A 17,273-nucleotide genomic window follows, 5' to 3' on the forward strand; every position below is an offset into this window, starting at 1 on the left:
AGCCTAAGAAAAGAAAATGCTTTTGGTAATGGGTAAAGTTACAAAGAATTTTCCCAAAGTATAATGTACCAAACATAACTGTTTTTACATCTTAATGTGTTTAAGTGGATATATAGCAATCTCCATCAACACGTAGCATTGCTCGGCTGTTCCTCATTTTTCAGCAAAGCTCTGGAGCTCGTCTCTGCAATCTGCACCCAGCAACATCAATAAAGCAGAGATCATTGTGCTTTGTCAGGTTTTGTTTTGCAACATTATGGGACATTTTCTACTGTTTTGGATGAGTGCATAAACTCTTATTGCTTGACAATTAACAAAGCTAGTAATAGAGATGCAATGTAATTTACCTTAATACAAGAGATCTCCGTTAAAAAATTAAACTATTGAACTCTTCTATTGTAATAAAATGGGAATTCTCCTAATTTACTTTTTATAACAAATTCTAATGGGACTGAATTCTGCTATGTGTGAATAGTTCTACATGGGAAGCAAAATTAACTAAATCTACCACATTATGCTTTGGAACAACACAGACGATTGGGGTCATAAAATGCGTAGCAAGATCAGGACTGCGTTGTAAACTGTTATTTTCTGATGAGATGTGGACACGTCTTTACTGCCATCATAATCAACTTAGCGACAAACCTTAAGCCAAAACAGCTGGTTATCCACACACAGAAATAAAAATAAATGGATAGCTAGATAGATAGATAGATAGATAGATAGATAGATAGATAGATAGATAGATGAAAAACTTAACATAAGTAAAACAGAACTAATAATTTTTCCACCGTCTCTGGCCACCTCTCTGCCTGAAGTAACTATAAATGTTAATAACACTCCCATAACTTCAGTTCCCAAAGCACGGTGCTTGGGGGTAATAGTCGACTCTTCTCTCTCTTTTATTCCTCATGTTAACTCCATAACCAGCTCCTGCCATCTCCAACTCAAAAATATTTCTCGTATCCGTCTCTTTCTCACTCAAGACACAACCAAAATGTTAATACATGCTCTTATAATTTCTCGTCTGGACTACTGCAACATACTACTTTGTGGACTACCTTCTAACAAACTGGCCCCGCTCCGGTCGGTACTGAACTCAGCTGCTCGTCTCATTCATCTTTCTTCTCGATCTTCCTCTGCGGCTGATTCCGCGTCCAGCGCGGCGGTTTGCACGCAGCAGCGTGCGTCTTGTGTGGCTGGGTTTGTTAGTTCACACAGGTTGAGGAATACGCGCGCACGTGCTGAGAGGCAGAACCTTTATGACAAACGAGGAGGGATCAGCTGACCAGGTTGGTAAGCTGACCCCAGAGCAAGTGGCTATTGGTTGATCGGTCATGGGTGGCGCCGTAGAGCGTCGCTCTATATATAGTCACTGCTGGTCAGTCTCAAGTTGTCTGCTGTTGCGAACACTTACGTGAAAGCACTCAGACCATAGTCAGATCCCACAGTGTGTTAGAACCAGGAGGACCTGGGAATTCACACTGAGCCAGATTACTTCTGTGTTATCTTTGTGTTATACTTCAGACTAGTTCCAGGGTGTCGAGACCACAGACCTCACACCCAAGACTAGGGATTCTGTGTTATCATTGTGTTATACTTCAGACTAGTTCCGGGGTGTTGAGACCACAGACCTCACACCCAAGACTAGGGATTCTGTGTTATCATTGTGTTATACTTCAGACTAGTTCCAGGGTGTTGAGACCACAGACCTCACACCCAAGAATAGGGATTCTGTGTTACCATTGTGTTATACTTCAGACTAGTTCCAGGGTGTCGAGATCACGGACCTCACACCCAAGACTAGGGATACTGTGTACCATCATATTATACTTCAGACTAGTTCCAGGGTGTTGAGACCACAGACCTCACACCCAAGACTAGGCATTGTTTGATATCTGTTATGACCTATTGCATTTCTGACTATCCCTCTGCTTTCTGATTCGGTACCTACGCATATCTGATTACCTGTTGCCAACCCTGCCTGCCCTTGGTTACCGAATCAGCCTTCTGTCTCTGTACCTTATCTGCCTGTGTGTTGCCGACCTGGCTTGCCCGACCTTGAGAGCTATCCCTCTCCTTGAGAGATTAGTCTCCAGACCTGCTGGTGACACCCATCTTCCAGGTGTCACTCAGCCTCAGGTCCTTCCTGCTATCCAGCCTGGGGCTCCACCCCTTTGGATGTCTCAGGCTGCTGGAAGGTTTTTGCACTTCCCAGAGGAAGGCATTTCTCATACTGTCAAGGACCACCTGCTCCTCGGGTGGTCCCACTCAAAGTCATTACTGTTGCACCAAACACTCACACTATAGAGTTGTCCAGAGGTTAGTTATACTTGGATTATCGGTGATTCTGCAGATCATCAATAATCAGGTATATATCTGTATTCTTGGTGATACTGCAGATCACCAAGAATCAGATTCTCTCTGTGTGCTGACACCGATCGTTACAGGCACACAATCTTCTGTTGGCCTCCTCTAGAATCACCTCCTCACATTCATGCTTACAAGATTTTGCACGCGCTTCACCCCTTCTCTGGAATCCGCTCCCACACCACATCCGTCACTCGCCAACCTTTGTTACTTTTAAACGCTCTCTAAAAACTCATTTGTTCTGACAATCATATGCGCTACCTTAGTCCACTTCCCTTTGTCCTAAGACCAAATTGCACTCCTACTAGGTATCCTAAAACACACTGTCTTTATATATTTTATCATATACTACCCCTCCTCTTGTTTCCCCCATTCCCTTTAGATTGTAAGCTCGCAAGGGCAGGGCTCTCTCCCCGTTTTGTGTCTTGGAAATCATTATACATTTTATTCATCATGTTACTTTTATCAATGTCATTACCACTTCTGTATTTTGTATTCTGTATGCTGTATCATTTTTTTTTGTATTTTGTCACTAATTATGTATCTTGTATATTAGTGTACACCATTGTCTGTATTATGTACCCCATGTTTGTTTCTTACTTTGTACAGTGCCACAGAATATGTTGGCGCTTTATAAATCAATAATAATAATAATAATAATAATAATAATAATAATAATAATAAATAGATAGATAGATAGATATTATACTTTCGTTTTTTTTTAAATGTTGACACAGCATAGTCATTTGAAGAGTACACTTGGCATGTTTAATATAAGGGCCCGTTTCCACTGTGCATGGCAAGCATCTTGCGAGACACAATAGCGATACAGCTATGATGCAAGTTGCATGCGAACCCCTCCAGCCGTGCCATGATTTGCATGTATTCCCTGTTTTTGTGCCGCTTGCCATCCAATTTTTTCCCGGCAGGCAAATTGGATGGGAGCCTATTGATTTCAACAGGCTGTGTTTCCTCATTAACATTTGCGTGTGGGGAAGTGCAATGATTCGCACACATTGGAAATGGGCTCTAAATTCTCTGCCTCTGTTATAAATGGGGTCATATGGCAACTACTAACAGGAATGGGTTAAATAAAATAGTTCAAGCCAACAATATAAAATAAAATACAATAAATGCAGCTATGTATTCTGATATCTCTAACAGAGCATTTTCATTATCACCTTATATTATTAGGGATCAGTCAGCACTACTAGACACAGTTAGTTGTTTGAGCCCCTCCTTCTCCCTAGAGAAATGGTATTTCTGGGAAACCAGCAGGTATACAAGCTGTGGGGTGAAGTCAAGGTTTGCAGTCTGTGATGGTTTGGTCTTCACAGGGCCACCTATCACAGGTTCACATAGCTTTTCTACAAGGTCTCTTTCAGATGGAAGCACTTCACAAACACATCACAAAGAAAGCAGTAGGATGGTAAAATAAAGGATGGAAGCAGGAATAACAAAATTAAGTGTAGGCAAACAATGGATAAGTTCAAATCCAAACAGACAAACACTGGGGTTGTCTCTTGGAATCAATATTCTTTTATTTATTCTACGTTCACAGTTTCTTCAGATTGCAGACAAAAAGTATCGACACAGAGTTCCAATTCACATACAAGACTGCCTGGCTGACACATGTTTCACGGCCAAAAAGCCGCTTCCTCAGAGGCACATCGTATACAAACATCCAATGCGCCACAGTAAAAAAACACAGCAATCTGAAGTTCGTTGAGATACTGTGCTCAGCGATGAACCATGAATGTGAATTGGAACTCTGTATCGATACTTTTTGTCCGCAATCTGAAGAAACTGTGAACGTAGAATAAATAAGAGAATATTGGTTCCAAGAGAAAACCCCAGTGTTTGTCTGTTTGGATTTGAATTGTTGCAGTAATTAGGGGTGGAACAATGTTATTATTTTTATTCGTACTTGTAGTGCTGTAAACAATGGATAAGGCAAACACCAAAGCAAAAAGGATAGTAAACACAGGGAAATTAAGATCTATAAAACTGATAGTTAACACAAAAGTAGTAAGATCTAGAACACTAAGGAAGTGCACAAAAATATAAGTAATATCCAAAAACAGGAGGCACAAGGAGGGAACATATTCATACACATGTCTGGTGTAGAAGTTAAGAGCAATGGCCCAGTTAAACCCATAGCCACAAATACAAAAACTAAGATAAAATTGAGTAGTAGAGATGGCAATGTAATACCAGAGGCATAGATAGCTGGACTATAGAAAAAAAACTATCCACAGGATGGAGCAGTGATTAACAAATGGCGAGATAACCAAATACTAAGGCATCATGGATAGTAGAATAATACACAAGGCGAATTCAAAGACAGGAAGTCAGTGTTACAGCAACACAGATCAGAAAGACCAAAAGCCTGTACACAATTGCAAAAGTGACCTTTTGAAATGATCATTCTTGATCATTTTGGTGGGCTTCTACTGTACAAAGATGCCGTTCAGCTAGGGAAGGAAGAAGATGAATGGGAGTGAGCTTCCAGGGACTGCAGAAGCATATAACACACATGGTATTGTAGCAAACCAAATCACTAATGGCCAGTCAACAGGCTGAATCAAATGACTGAGCAACCTACATTGAAAATTGGTTCAGGCCTAATGCTCCCAAGTGTACTGAAGGACAGACCAGGTGTAAACCAATGAGATTACAGAAGATCTGAAACAAGTATAGAGAGATATAGAAAATTAATTAATATTAAATAGTTGGTCAAATTAACCTAGACTCTTCTCAAGAACCTAAAACAAAACAAACTAGACTTTTATACTAGGAGAACATTATGAGACATCCCTTTGGTCTGAAGTAGACTTTAATGCTTGGGAAGGTAAGAAAGGAGGAAGACTGTCAGTTAGGGCTGGTGCACACGAAGAGCGGTTCAGAGCATTTTTAAAAATGCTTGCACTTTGAAAAGAGCTTGGTTAATGCATTTCAATGGGATGGTGCACACCAGAGTGATTCTGTAATGCTTGGGGGGTATACTTTCTGAGTCAGCGTGTGTGCTCAAGACTATGAAACTGGGTAACGGAATAGGCTACAGGTGGCTACAGGAGTAATGAACAAGGGAGCAAGATTGCCCAGAGCAACAGCAGCTCTGGGCTTCTGATACCGCCTATCACGCTAGATGCTATGTGATACAATACACAACAGACGTGGTCGGTAACAGGCTAGGGTCATACACGTTAGATCAGATGGCTGCGGTACAATGGACTAGGCGGAATCAGAGTCGGTAACAGGCTAAGGTCATAAACGTTAGATCAGATGGCTGTGGTACAATGGACTAGGCGGAATCGGAGTCGGTAACAGGCTAAGATCGTATCTAAGTCAGTCTGGCAGTCGATAGAAATATATTAATTGAGTAATGAAAGTCGCATTATTAATATAGAATGGCTGCTTAGTGTGACACCGCACTAAACCTTGGGCTGAGTAACAAGACAAACAACAGACAGACAGATGGAATGCTTTGCCAATCTAGTCGCTGCCCCAGCGACAGCAAACATTGATGCTGACATAGACAAGACAAACAGGTAGGAGCATAACTAATGGCAACCGCTGCTTCAGTTATGTCCTCAGGAACAAGGCAAGAAGGATAACTACCAGTCACCAGCGTGGTGAAGGCTGTCTCCAATTAGCAGGATAGTGGACTTCACTGACCCTCCGCGGGTGCAGCAAACATCCAGCAGGCATGGAAATACAAAGCAAAGCAATACACAATAAATTCACAGCATGGACCCAGCAACAACTCAGGGAGCTGTACGCTATGTCGGGTCGAGCCTGAAATGGGAGGCAGACTTTTATGTGGACATTAGCCAATGGATGCAGGCATGCAAATTCACACACAGCCGAATGGTAATCACTCAATCCTGAGCTGCTCTGAGCTGCAGAATGATTGCAAATGACAATGAGACTTATTGCAAATGCACAACCGAATGCAAGCAGATAAGTCAGAACTGCCTGGTTGCAGTTCCACAGCAACTGACAGAACATGCTTACAGGAGAGATCCTGACAGATTTTTCTTTTCCCCAATCGCAAACTCGTGCCCTGTAGCATTTTTGCTAAAGTGGATCCGAGATTGACTTTTATGCATTGCATAATTGTGTTCCTTTCTTATTGTTTATAGGGCATTCCTCAAGCCAAACACTTTTTTTTGTTTGTTTTAATACTCTTATTCCCTATAAACTAAACAAGCCTCGCCCACAGGTTTTCAGAGAGCCAAGGCATTTTCAGACAGAAGCAAGGGCTCATGGGAGCTCAGTCTGGGCAGGAGGAGGGGGGGTATTACTTGCCAGAGATTTCAGAGGCAGAGGGAAGGAGGGAGGAGGACGGGGATTAGGTTTTTTTTCACAGGCTCAAGATTCAGTGCTCAAGATGCAGATAAGCTTGCCTGTTTGTAATGTTTACAAACAACATGGCTGCTGTCATTGTATCACAGGAAGAAATAGTCATATTCTATTGAAGCTGTTTGTAGCTAGATTTGCTGTGCAAATGATCTAAACTTCAGATAAGATATATAGACAAGTTACTTGTTATAGTTAGTTTTTCATCTCGGATCTGCTTTACATATAGAAAAGTGGAAAATCACTCTGATCAGATTTTCCAAGCATTTTTGTTACGGAAGCTGTTCAGTTACAGCTCGACTGTAACAAAATATAAAAAATGCTATACAAAAATGCTCCAAAAACATTAGGCATGCTTAGAAAATCGCTAGGCACATGCCTAGAATCAGCTTAAAAAATCACTTCAAAAAGCACTAAGGGTTTGCGATTATGTTAGTGCTTTTTGGTTTGCACTCGCCCTAAGACTGAATGATGTAATTTAGCAAAGTATTATATAGTTCAAACCTCTTTTTAAAACAAGGGAGAGATGCATTTCTTATATTCCAGGTCATAATGTGAATACAGCTACTTAAATTCCCCAAAGCAGTAAGAGGAACCTGGCTGTAAGTAGGGGCTCCCTGTGTCTAAAAAAAAAAAAAAATCACACATTGGGTTTGATTCACTAAACCATGATAACTCAAATATCACACCTTATCAAAGATATCACACCTTATCAAAGTTAACACGACTTATCAGAGTAGCATAACGAGTGCTACGAACCCGCAGGGGCTCAGGGCAGGACGAGTGCCATTGCCAATTACCAGGCATACTTTCGTAGCGCTTGTTATGCTACTCTGATAAGGCGTATTAACTTTGATAAGGTGTGATATCTTTGATAAGGTGTGATATCTTTGATAAGGTGTGATATTTGAGTTATCATGGTTTAGTGAATCAAGCCCATGGTGTACATGGATGATGGTACTGCCAGCTCTCAGACTTAGGCACTTTAAAATATGGCAACTTTACACAGGCTCATTGCGACTAAAAACAATTGAAGTTAAGTAACAGTGCTGTATTGGGAAAGTAAGTATGCATAGGCAAATGTAGGGAGAGATTACACGAAAAAAAGGCTCAAGGAAATTTGGGTGTCGGAGAATAGCCGATAGTAGAATATCAGTAAGATTTACTGATATTCTATAATTTAAAGAGGTAATTAAATGGTAAAATATCAGTAAATGTTACCAATATTTTACTAAAACTAAACCTAACCCTACTATCACACAGGAACCTTCCCCCTCTCTGATGCCTAACCCTAACCACCACCCCATCCCTGCCAATGCCTAATACAAGCCCCCTCCCCTAACTTTAAACCCCCCTTCCTGGCACTTATCTTTAAACCACCACCTTACTCAGGACCGGATTTACCATCAGGCACTGTAGGCATGTGCCTACAGGCGCCTGATGATGGAAAGGTGGCTCACTCCCCTCCCCTATTGCCTCCCTCCCTCCTTCCCTATGCAGAGTCCTGAACAGAGCATAAATGATGGGTATGTGCTCAGCTCTCAGAATTCCACTGATGAGATTTCCTTTCAGTCTTAATACTTCATACAGAGGGTACCTCTGGCTACCTAATTCTAAGTGACACCTGTAAAAACCTATGACAGGCAAGAGAAGTAAGGGAGAAGTGACCGCTGGGCCAGCCAGCATACTTGTGGTGCGATTTGGTGGGGGTTTGTAGGTTCATGGAGGGTGAAATCTAGGGTGCCAGGACATTTGTGCCCATAGGCTCCTGTGATGTAAATATGGGCCTGACCTTACTAAAGTCTAGCCTCTACCACACCATAAATAATGAAAAAAATTGAAATTTTAAAAATGATACATTTCAAAAATGATTAACTTCAAAAAATAATTATTTTCACTAAATGACACATTTTGGGCAGGGTGGCCCTAGTGCCATTGTTTATTGGGTGCCCACATTTCTGTTTTTTGGCACCCAGTAGCTGATATATGTGTAATAGTAATAGTGGCATCCAAAGTGTCCATTAGCTGCATGCGCCCAAGTTTCCTGCTTCTGGAATTACAGCTGCCCAGAATCCCCCCTCAGACTGGGGCTGGTGCAGTGTCTGGGGACAGGCACAAGTTGAGACATCAGAATGTCTGCAGGCATCTTGCAGCGCACAGCACCATGTTGCTGCCAGTACTATGTTACACCCTGCCCCTTTTATTTCCTGTTTACAGTTGACTTTGGATGTAGCAGCAGAATGTGTACAGAACAGCTCTGGGGAACTTGAAAGAGTCCAGGTATGAGCACAGCACTGTGCTGCTGCTGTGTGCTAGTAACGAAGGAAGTCGGGACCTTGCAAAAGGCTTCACTTCCTCCTTCATTACAGATGTCGGCTGTCCTCATTATTATCTGTATTATCCTGTAACAACAAACTGAATATGCTGCAGAGGCCAGTAGCAATGCTTACAATATACTTTTCAGCTGGCTTCTGTAGTGATAGGAGAAGAAGCACTGAGGGAGGTCTGGACAGATTGCTTGCTGGTCTCGAGCTGCCCATATGATAGCCTTCTTAAATCCAATTGCCTCTACTCCTCACTGAAGTGTGTATCTTGCAGTTGCCCATGTCTTTTACACACTCTCATTATACTTATATTTTACTATAATACTATTATATTTTTCACACATCTCAGTATAGCCCTGCAACAAAGAATAATGCAATCCTGGTCAAGTATCTCTCACTTTCTTTTGTGTTGCCTCCCATTTCCTTCTGCCCTGTCCTTCTCAGTTATGTGTGGTCCGGTATTGGTCATGGAGAGAATCCAAAGACATGACAAAAAAAGTTGTTTAGGTGATACCTTTAATGACTAACTGTACAAGATTTCTTTGTAAGCTTTCAAAACTTTGAGTTTCGAAAGCTTGCAAAGAAATCTTGTACAGTTAGTCATTAAAGGTATCACCTGATCAACTTTTGTTGTTATATCTTTGGATTCTGTCCTTCTCACTCGCCTACTCTGTCCTGCGTGTTTCTCCCTCTGTCTCCCCTATTCCTGCCTCACATTTTTCACCCTCTCCTCTCTTTCTTACCCCCACTATCTTCTTCCCCACAGATGCCCTGACACTCTTCCACTTTCCCCCCTTTCCCCCCTAAAAAATATATATTTAATAATCTATAATTCAAATTGAGAAAACTTAGGAGAAAAGGTAAATTAGATCTGAACCAATATTGTTTTTTATCAAATCTACCCGACATAAAACGTACATTGCATGTCTACCTTAACCTCCCTGGCGGTTTGTTAAAATCCGCCAGGGGGCAGCAAATACCTTTTTTTTATTTTATTTTTTTTTTCATGTAGCGAGACAATGTCTCGCTACATGATAGCCGCTGCTGAGCGGCATTCCCCAGCCCCTCCGATCGCCTTCGGTGAACGGAGATCAAGAGATCCCGTTCAAAGCCATGGCGACGGGGCGGGATGACGTCACCGATGTCATCGACGTCGTGACGTCAAAGGGGAATCCGATCCACCCCACAGCGCTGCCTGGCACTGATTGGCCAGGCAGCGCACGGGGTCTGGGGGGGGGGTGGCTGCGGCAACGGGTATAGCGGCGGATCGGCGGGTAGCGGCGGCGATCGGAGGTTACACAAAGCTAGCAAAGTGCTAGCTGCGTGTAACAAAAAAAAAAATTATGCAAATCGGCCCAGCGGGGCCTGAGCGGTGCTTCCCGGCGGCATAGCCCGAGCTCAGCTCGGGCTTAGTTACCGCCAGGGAGGTTAAACTGTAGTAAAAAAAAAAAAAATAACTTAATGAATAAAATAACTTATTTTTTATTATATTAATTTATAAATGATTTTGTCAGTCTTTCCTCATTGTAAAATCTTTCCTTACCCTGATTTATATTCTGAAATTTATCACAGCCGGCGACATCTTGGCCTGTCAGGGGATCCCTGAGGAATGTTTGTTTTCCTCCCTAGGCTAAGCATTACTAGGTGTGTGGGATTACTTACCAATATACAGCAATATATAGATTTAGAAAGTGTTTTTCTAAAACAAGGAAAATTACCATAAACGTGGGCATCCTGAATAATTTACTGCATTCTACTATATGTCACTACAGTGCCTCTTTAGCTCCATTGTGCCTGCATAGTTAGTGAGACTTATGTTATTCATGTCTTAAAGCGGTATAAAACCCCGACATAACATTCAATAAAAACATGTTTTTCTACTTTTTATATGCCATACAGTTATCATATTTGCTTTTGTGCATAAATATTATTATTCATTTAGAAATTACAAGTTCCCAAAGTACACTTTATTTGCTCTGAGAGCTGACTTTGCATTTTATTCATAACTAGTTTATTCATCGTGTAATTTAAGCTGAAATGCTTTCTGAGTGTCTGACTGTGTACAGGAGAGTCTGCAGTGTCAGAGAACTGTTTATTTAATTGTATCAAATGAGGAATGTAAACACAAGATACCATTATCTCCAGTTCGGATGCCTCCAGCTTTCCCAGCAGGGAGCTTGTAAGTCCTGTGTTTAACCCTTTGAATGCTGTTCTAGTAAAAAAAAAAACATTGGTGGCAGTATATAACATGCTGTAAATAATCTCTTAGAGCAAAGAAGAAATGCTGGGTTTCATTCCGCTTTAACCTATTGAATCTAACTCCTCCCCAGTACCAGCTAAAATACAATTACTCCACTCACATTCTCTTATACTGACTTTCCATAAGATGTATGAAATTAGTAGTAGTAGTAGTAGTAGTAGTAGTAGTAGTAGTAGAAGCAATTGTAATAATAGCAGTAGTTGTAGAAGCATTACTATCATCATAACCATCATATCAGTTTGTATTCAGTGTGGAGTTGTTGCCAATAGTTGGATGAAAGCTCAGTACTATGTGCAATGTTGCATTTGCATGGCAATTTAACTTTAACCTCGTTTAGCTGAGCTCCATCCTCGATCACACATGAACTGTCGGACATATACTACAGGAGATGATTCAGGTTGCTCTTGGCACAGTTGCTGTAGTAATGAATAAGGACGGATTATTTTCCCTGGTATCAGTTCTGGATAGTCTCTCTGCCTTTACATTCCTTAATAAGACAGTCATTCCCTCTGCTTTGGGTAGTAATGGCTGTTCAGCCCTTGATTTTCAATATAATCTCTCATTCGGAGATGATAATTTAATTACATACATTTAAAAGTGCATAGGCAATTTAAAATAACAGTTTAACAGCACTTCAAGCTTTATTAGATGGAGAAACAGCAGTGGGATATATTCATTTTGCCAGGCTTAAAATGTAACTTTGCTGAATAATAATAATCTCAGGCTGTAAAAATACCAAATTTCAAATGTTAAAAAGTAATGCTTTTAAAGGTTACACTATATTTTTTTTTTATCAGAACATTGTGCCTGTTTTGATATTTAGCGTGCTAGGCTATGTTGTTTGGATCTAATTAAAAATACACACCGAGCACAGCATTAAAAATATTTTTATTACATTGTATACTTGTATGCTGTAAAAAAAAATCTTTTCCTAATCTGGAAAAGGCTTTATGCTTGTGAATATCTATCTATATATCTATCTATCTGGACACCTTTTAAGTTTTAGAGGCCTTTTAATTGCAATTATAAAGAGTTTCTTCAGCTACATGTGCAGATAAACCCCTTACTCAGTTGCTATTATTATTATTATTATTATTATTGAGCATTTATATAACCATGTACTCTAAAAACCAATCTAATACCTGCCATTTGTATTCTTGGTTCGGAACAGGAACACCCGCATTCAGCTCCATTTCAGCATGGGACAGCAGGACGGGGTGTGTTTCATTTAACTCTGATTGGTACAAGAAGGTACTCCTTCCAAGTCCCTGAGTTAGAGGGGCCCTGATCAAGCTACAAAAATCAAATCTAGTCTTACCTGGGGTTTCCTCCATCCCCCCTGTAGCTTGTGAGGTTGCTCAGTGTCCTCTGGGTCCCCTCCGTGGTCCCACTGTTGGCTACGTTAACTCGGTGACTTCAGCTGAAGTCGTGCATAAACAGCTTTTCCGCGCACCCGCGCAAACATGTTGCAGTAAGCGTCCTGTGCATGCACGGTTCAGTCTTTCGAGAACCGCAAATGTGCTGGACAATTACGGCGACTCGGAGAGTGATTTGATGACGTGCTTGAATGGAGCTGCCAGCTGGACCACGCAAGGGCCCAAGAGGGTCCTCGCAAGCTGCAGAGGGGATGAAGGAAGCCCCAGGTAAGTTTAAATTTGAATATTGTAGCTCTGCTCATGGACTCTTTAAATGAAATTCACCCTGTCCTGCGTTTAAGTGCTGAAATGGTGCTGAGTTTCAAACCACAAGGTCCGGAATTCAAACAACAACTCTACCTACCTACCATTGTCACATGCCCTTACAAGACTTGAAGGCTAATTTGTATTGACATCAAGTAACTTATTAATATGTTTTCAAGGGTGAAAACCAAGGTGGCAGGAGAAATCATACACAAACAAAGGGAAGAGTTACAAACTCAGTGTAACATCCTGGCTGAGATTTGAACCTGAGATTTTAGCACTACACGGGGTTACTCAAGCAAACAAGAGCCCATAGACGCCTATTATGCAAATGGTAAATATCTGTTCAAAGGTGTATATTGTCTTCTTAATGTCTACTGAAGATAGAGCATAATGTTATTGTGATGATTAATGGAGTTTAAGGACCCTCTCCTTTGTTTAGGCATGGTTGTTTGACATAGAGATTAATGAAAGTTATGGGGGGGGGGGGCTATGTTCTTTAAATCCCCCCCCCCCAAAAAAAAAATAATAAAAAAAAAAAATGGCTGTCAATTAACATCCAGACAGCGGTCGTGCAGCCCCCATTGTGTCCAAAGTCCAACCGCACAACTGGGACATGACAGTTTTCAGCCAAGACACCTCCAAAAAATTATGCAGCAATTGTGTTTTGGGTTAAATATAGGTGGTATCAGTGGCCTGTGACACCCTGGCGGTGGGAGCTGCACAGGCAGCAGGAGCAGGGCAATGCAGCAGCAGCAGGTGTAATACATGCCATGAGCATTCCGGACAAGGCACGTGGCAATTGGCACTTGGCACGTGTCACGTGGCACTTGGCACGTGTCACTTGGCACGTGTCACGTGGCACTTGGCATGTGGCATGTGCCAAGTGCCACATGGCACGTGCCAAGGGACACGTGCCAAGTGACATGTGACACGTGCCAAGTGCCACGTGACATGTGCCAAGTGCCGAGTGACAGTCAGACAGCAGAGAAGACACTAGTGCACACTAACTGTCACACTGGCACTGCTCACAGCACAGCAGTTCTGTAGAAAGCTAACACAGTAGTACTACTACTCTAACAAATACTAGCACTGACTGCAGTACTACAGTACTAACTACACAATAACACAGTAATCCTATCCCCTAATCCTTAACCTAATCTATACTGTAGCTAGCTAAGGCTAATAGCTGGCCAGCAGGCAGCAGCTGGCCTGGTCTGTGCACAGCACACACACAGACATATAGCAGCTGCAGCAGCCCTGCAGCACAGCACACACTCTGACTGTCACACAATGAAATCAAGCTAATTAACAATACAACAATAGTGTAGTGATAGTGAAGGGGTTAATCACTGAACAGCTTTAGGTTTATCACTACATACAACACTGCTAGGCCAGCAGCACTGCAGCATATCTCTCAGTGACTGAGCAGTCACACAGGACGAGATTTCTCATCATGGCGGTCGCAGGAGGGCTGGCCATGGTTCCCTTCTGTGATTGGGTGCCAGGGCTTAGGCTGCGAGCCCTCTGATTGGCTCAATGAGGTCAGGTGGGGCTGGCCAAGGTTCCCTTCTGTGATTGGTTGCTAGGGCTTTTGCTGGGAGCCCTCTGATTGGCTCAATGATGTCATCTCCTTAGTTATAGTATTCGGATCCAGATATCCGCTGGATATGCGCGAATATCTGGGTATGCGACTAAATATCCGCGGTTTGCAATCCGGATTTGGGCCCAGGTATCTGGAATCCGAATCCGGTTGGATAGCTGAAAAAAGTTTGGTTATCCGGGTTACCCGGATATCCGGAATCTGGATGAGCACCACTGGTGTTAGGCATAGGTGGGGTAGTGTAGTGTTAGGCACATCGGTATATGAGGTGAGTGCTAAGCATAGTTAGAGGAGGGTTAATGTGAGAGTTATATTATGATAGATCATACTATAATATCAGTAACATTACCGGTATTCCACTATCAGATTCATCTGGCACACAAAATTACATTTCAGCTTTACCATGAGCAAAAATTATAGCTTGGCATAATAAAGTTAAAAATATTTTTTTTTTCTTTTTGGCCAACCAGAGCAAAATTTTTGCAGCTGCCCATGTAATCTAAGTAACCAGATGATTATTAGAGATGTCATGAATCTCCATAAGTGCAGCAAAAAAAAAAGTAAAGTGTACCTGTAGAGAGTAAGTGCTCAAGGCAGATACTCACCTTAGGAGAGGGAAGTCTCTAGACAATCCAGAGGCCCCCCACGTCAATCTCGAGCTTGTTGTTCTAGTGTGTGCACCCCCTGAACCTTTCAGACAGGGTCTTGTCAAAGAGGTTTGCATGGCCGTTCTCCCGTCCCTGTGTGAGCATGGCCCCGCCCTACTGCATAGGCGCAAGATGGCCTGTGCAGTAGCACAAAGCCATTCATGCACAGCTTTTTCCGTCATGTTTGACCAGCTGCATACTACTGTGCAGGCGCGGGCCATCAGTGAGCACGTGCAAAGCGGCCACGCTCATTCATGGATTGGAGTGCAGCTGAAAACTTTTAGAGAGTCTCGGGCAGCGGCTGTGGTCTGGCTAAGGATGTGGGAAACCTCTGGAGGATCCCGAGGCTTCCTTCTACTGAGGTAAGTATCTGACTTTTCCCCCTTAAAGTGACAGGTTTGCTTTAAGTATAATGTTATTTTCACAAACACAATCGTATATTTTTGCTGCTATTTGATTCCACTGAGTACCTGTGTGCCTCAGCCCAACAGTTTGCAGGTCTGCAATGAAACTTCAAACGGGAGCACTTTTATATTCACGTTCTGTCATCACATAAGCAGACCCCGCAGGCACACAACACGCTGCTGTGAATAGATAGAATCAAAATATAGTGTAGTCATTTTTTTTATTTTTCATATTTTCATCATCTTCACCTTGTCTTGTAAAGATTTCAAAGGAGACAGAATTTAGGCTGGGCAGAGGAAGACCCGTGGAGGACTTCCAAAATAAAAAATCATCAGGAATCAAAGCTACAGAAGGTATGAAAAGTACGCTGGAGGCTACAGCTTCCTCCATTTATTTTTCTTTCATATTATTTTGAAGATGATTGCTTCTCCACTCAGCCTCCCCCTGTGATTAAGAAAGATGATTAAAATGCATTTGTACCCCTTCCATGACCTGTTATGCTTTGTACAGTCATTTATTAACACTGCCAGTATTGAGTAAAGAGGAGTCTGGAAAATGTTAAACATACCAACCGCAGGAATTCACAGATATGTGCCATTCCATTTTATGCAGCCAATATGAGCCGTTTGTCCCAAATTTGGGAGGTCTGTGTCCTTCATTTGGATCCTATCAGCCGGAGACGAGCGAGGCCTCGGTTATTAAGCCATTATGCTAAGCACATTTCAATGAGGGCTTCTGCTTTTAACAAGTGAGAAAAAATGCTCGCATAAGAAAGGCAATTTTCATTAAAGATTCATTATGAAAAAAATTACCTGCAGTTGAAAAGTATGAAAAATCTACTGATTCATTTAGCTAACAATAATCCTCCAGCAATTAGAAAATGAATCGCCAGAAAAAGTGTTTCTTCTTCCCAGTCAATAGGCCTCATGTGGATTGTGATTATGAATAATGCTTTGCAGTGCAGCAGGGGTACAGAACCTAGGGCAATGCAGCCCAGGCTGGCACGGAAGACCTTTACTTGTGGCAGGTGATGTCAGATCTAGCCTCTCAGGAATACTTTGTGCATAGTCATCTGAGGAAGTTAGTCATACTCCAGGCTAATTTCCCAAGTGTCAGTGCTCTGTAATGGATGCATAGCACTAGTAGCTACAAATAATGGCTGGAAAGCAAGTCCACTGTCCACTCATGCACTGATATACCATACTAACGTGTAGACAACAGCTTTGAACATGTATTAGCTGCTACAGGCGTGGATTTACATCACAGAAGCCTATAGGCAAAGCTGTCCTGGTACCTTAGACTTCACCCTCCATGAACCTACAAACATCTTAGCCTAAAAGACCATTTTTCATGGACTAAAGGCAATGGTATTATTCTTTTAAGATGTCCCTTTGGGCTGGGCTATGTGGGCAAAATTCATGATCAGTCAGGGTTCATTTGAATGTATATCTTAGTTGTAAGGCGAGTCAGAAAATGTGGGTGTCTGCTATAGGTGGAAGTTTGAATGCCCCATAGGGGCCCATTTAAATATTGATTTTAAGGGGAATTTTGGACCAGATTTTTTTTTTTTAAGATTTTCCAGTGGATTAGTGAGAGGGGTGGGGGGAGCGGGTTATGATTAAA

At 42.0% G+C, this 17,273-nt stretch overlaps 1 long non-coding RNA gene across 2 annotated transcripts in view; it reads left to right on the forward strand.

Annotated features, from left to right (window-relative positions):
* Window positions 1-11,965: 11,965 nt before the first annotated feature.
* LOC137561195 (uncharacterized) overlaps window positions 11,966-17,273 on the forward strand; it is a 92,174-nt gene continuing 86,866 nt past the window's right edge. For both annotated transcript variants that reach the window (XR_011029916.1, XR_011029917.1), the window contains exons 1-3: window positions 11,966-12,010; window positions 13,175-13,329; window positions 15,913-16,003. This is a non-coding gene — a long non-coding RNA (uncharacterized lncRNA). The remainder of the gene's footprint in view (window positions 12,011-13,174; window positions 13,330-15,912; window positions 16,004-17,273) is intronic.

The sequence above is a fragment of the Hyperolius riggenbachi genome, chromosome 3 (assembly GCF_040937935.1).
Source record: "Hyperolius riggenbachi isolate aHypRig1 chromosome 3, aHypRig1.pri, whole genome shotgun sequence".
NCBI lineage: Eukaryota > Metazoa > Chordata > Amphibia > Anura > Hyperoliidae > Hyperolius > Hyperolius riggenbachi.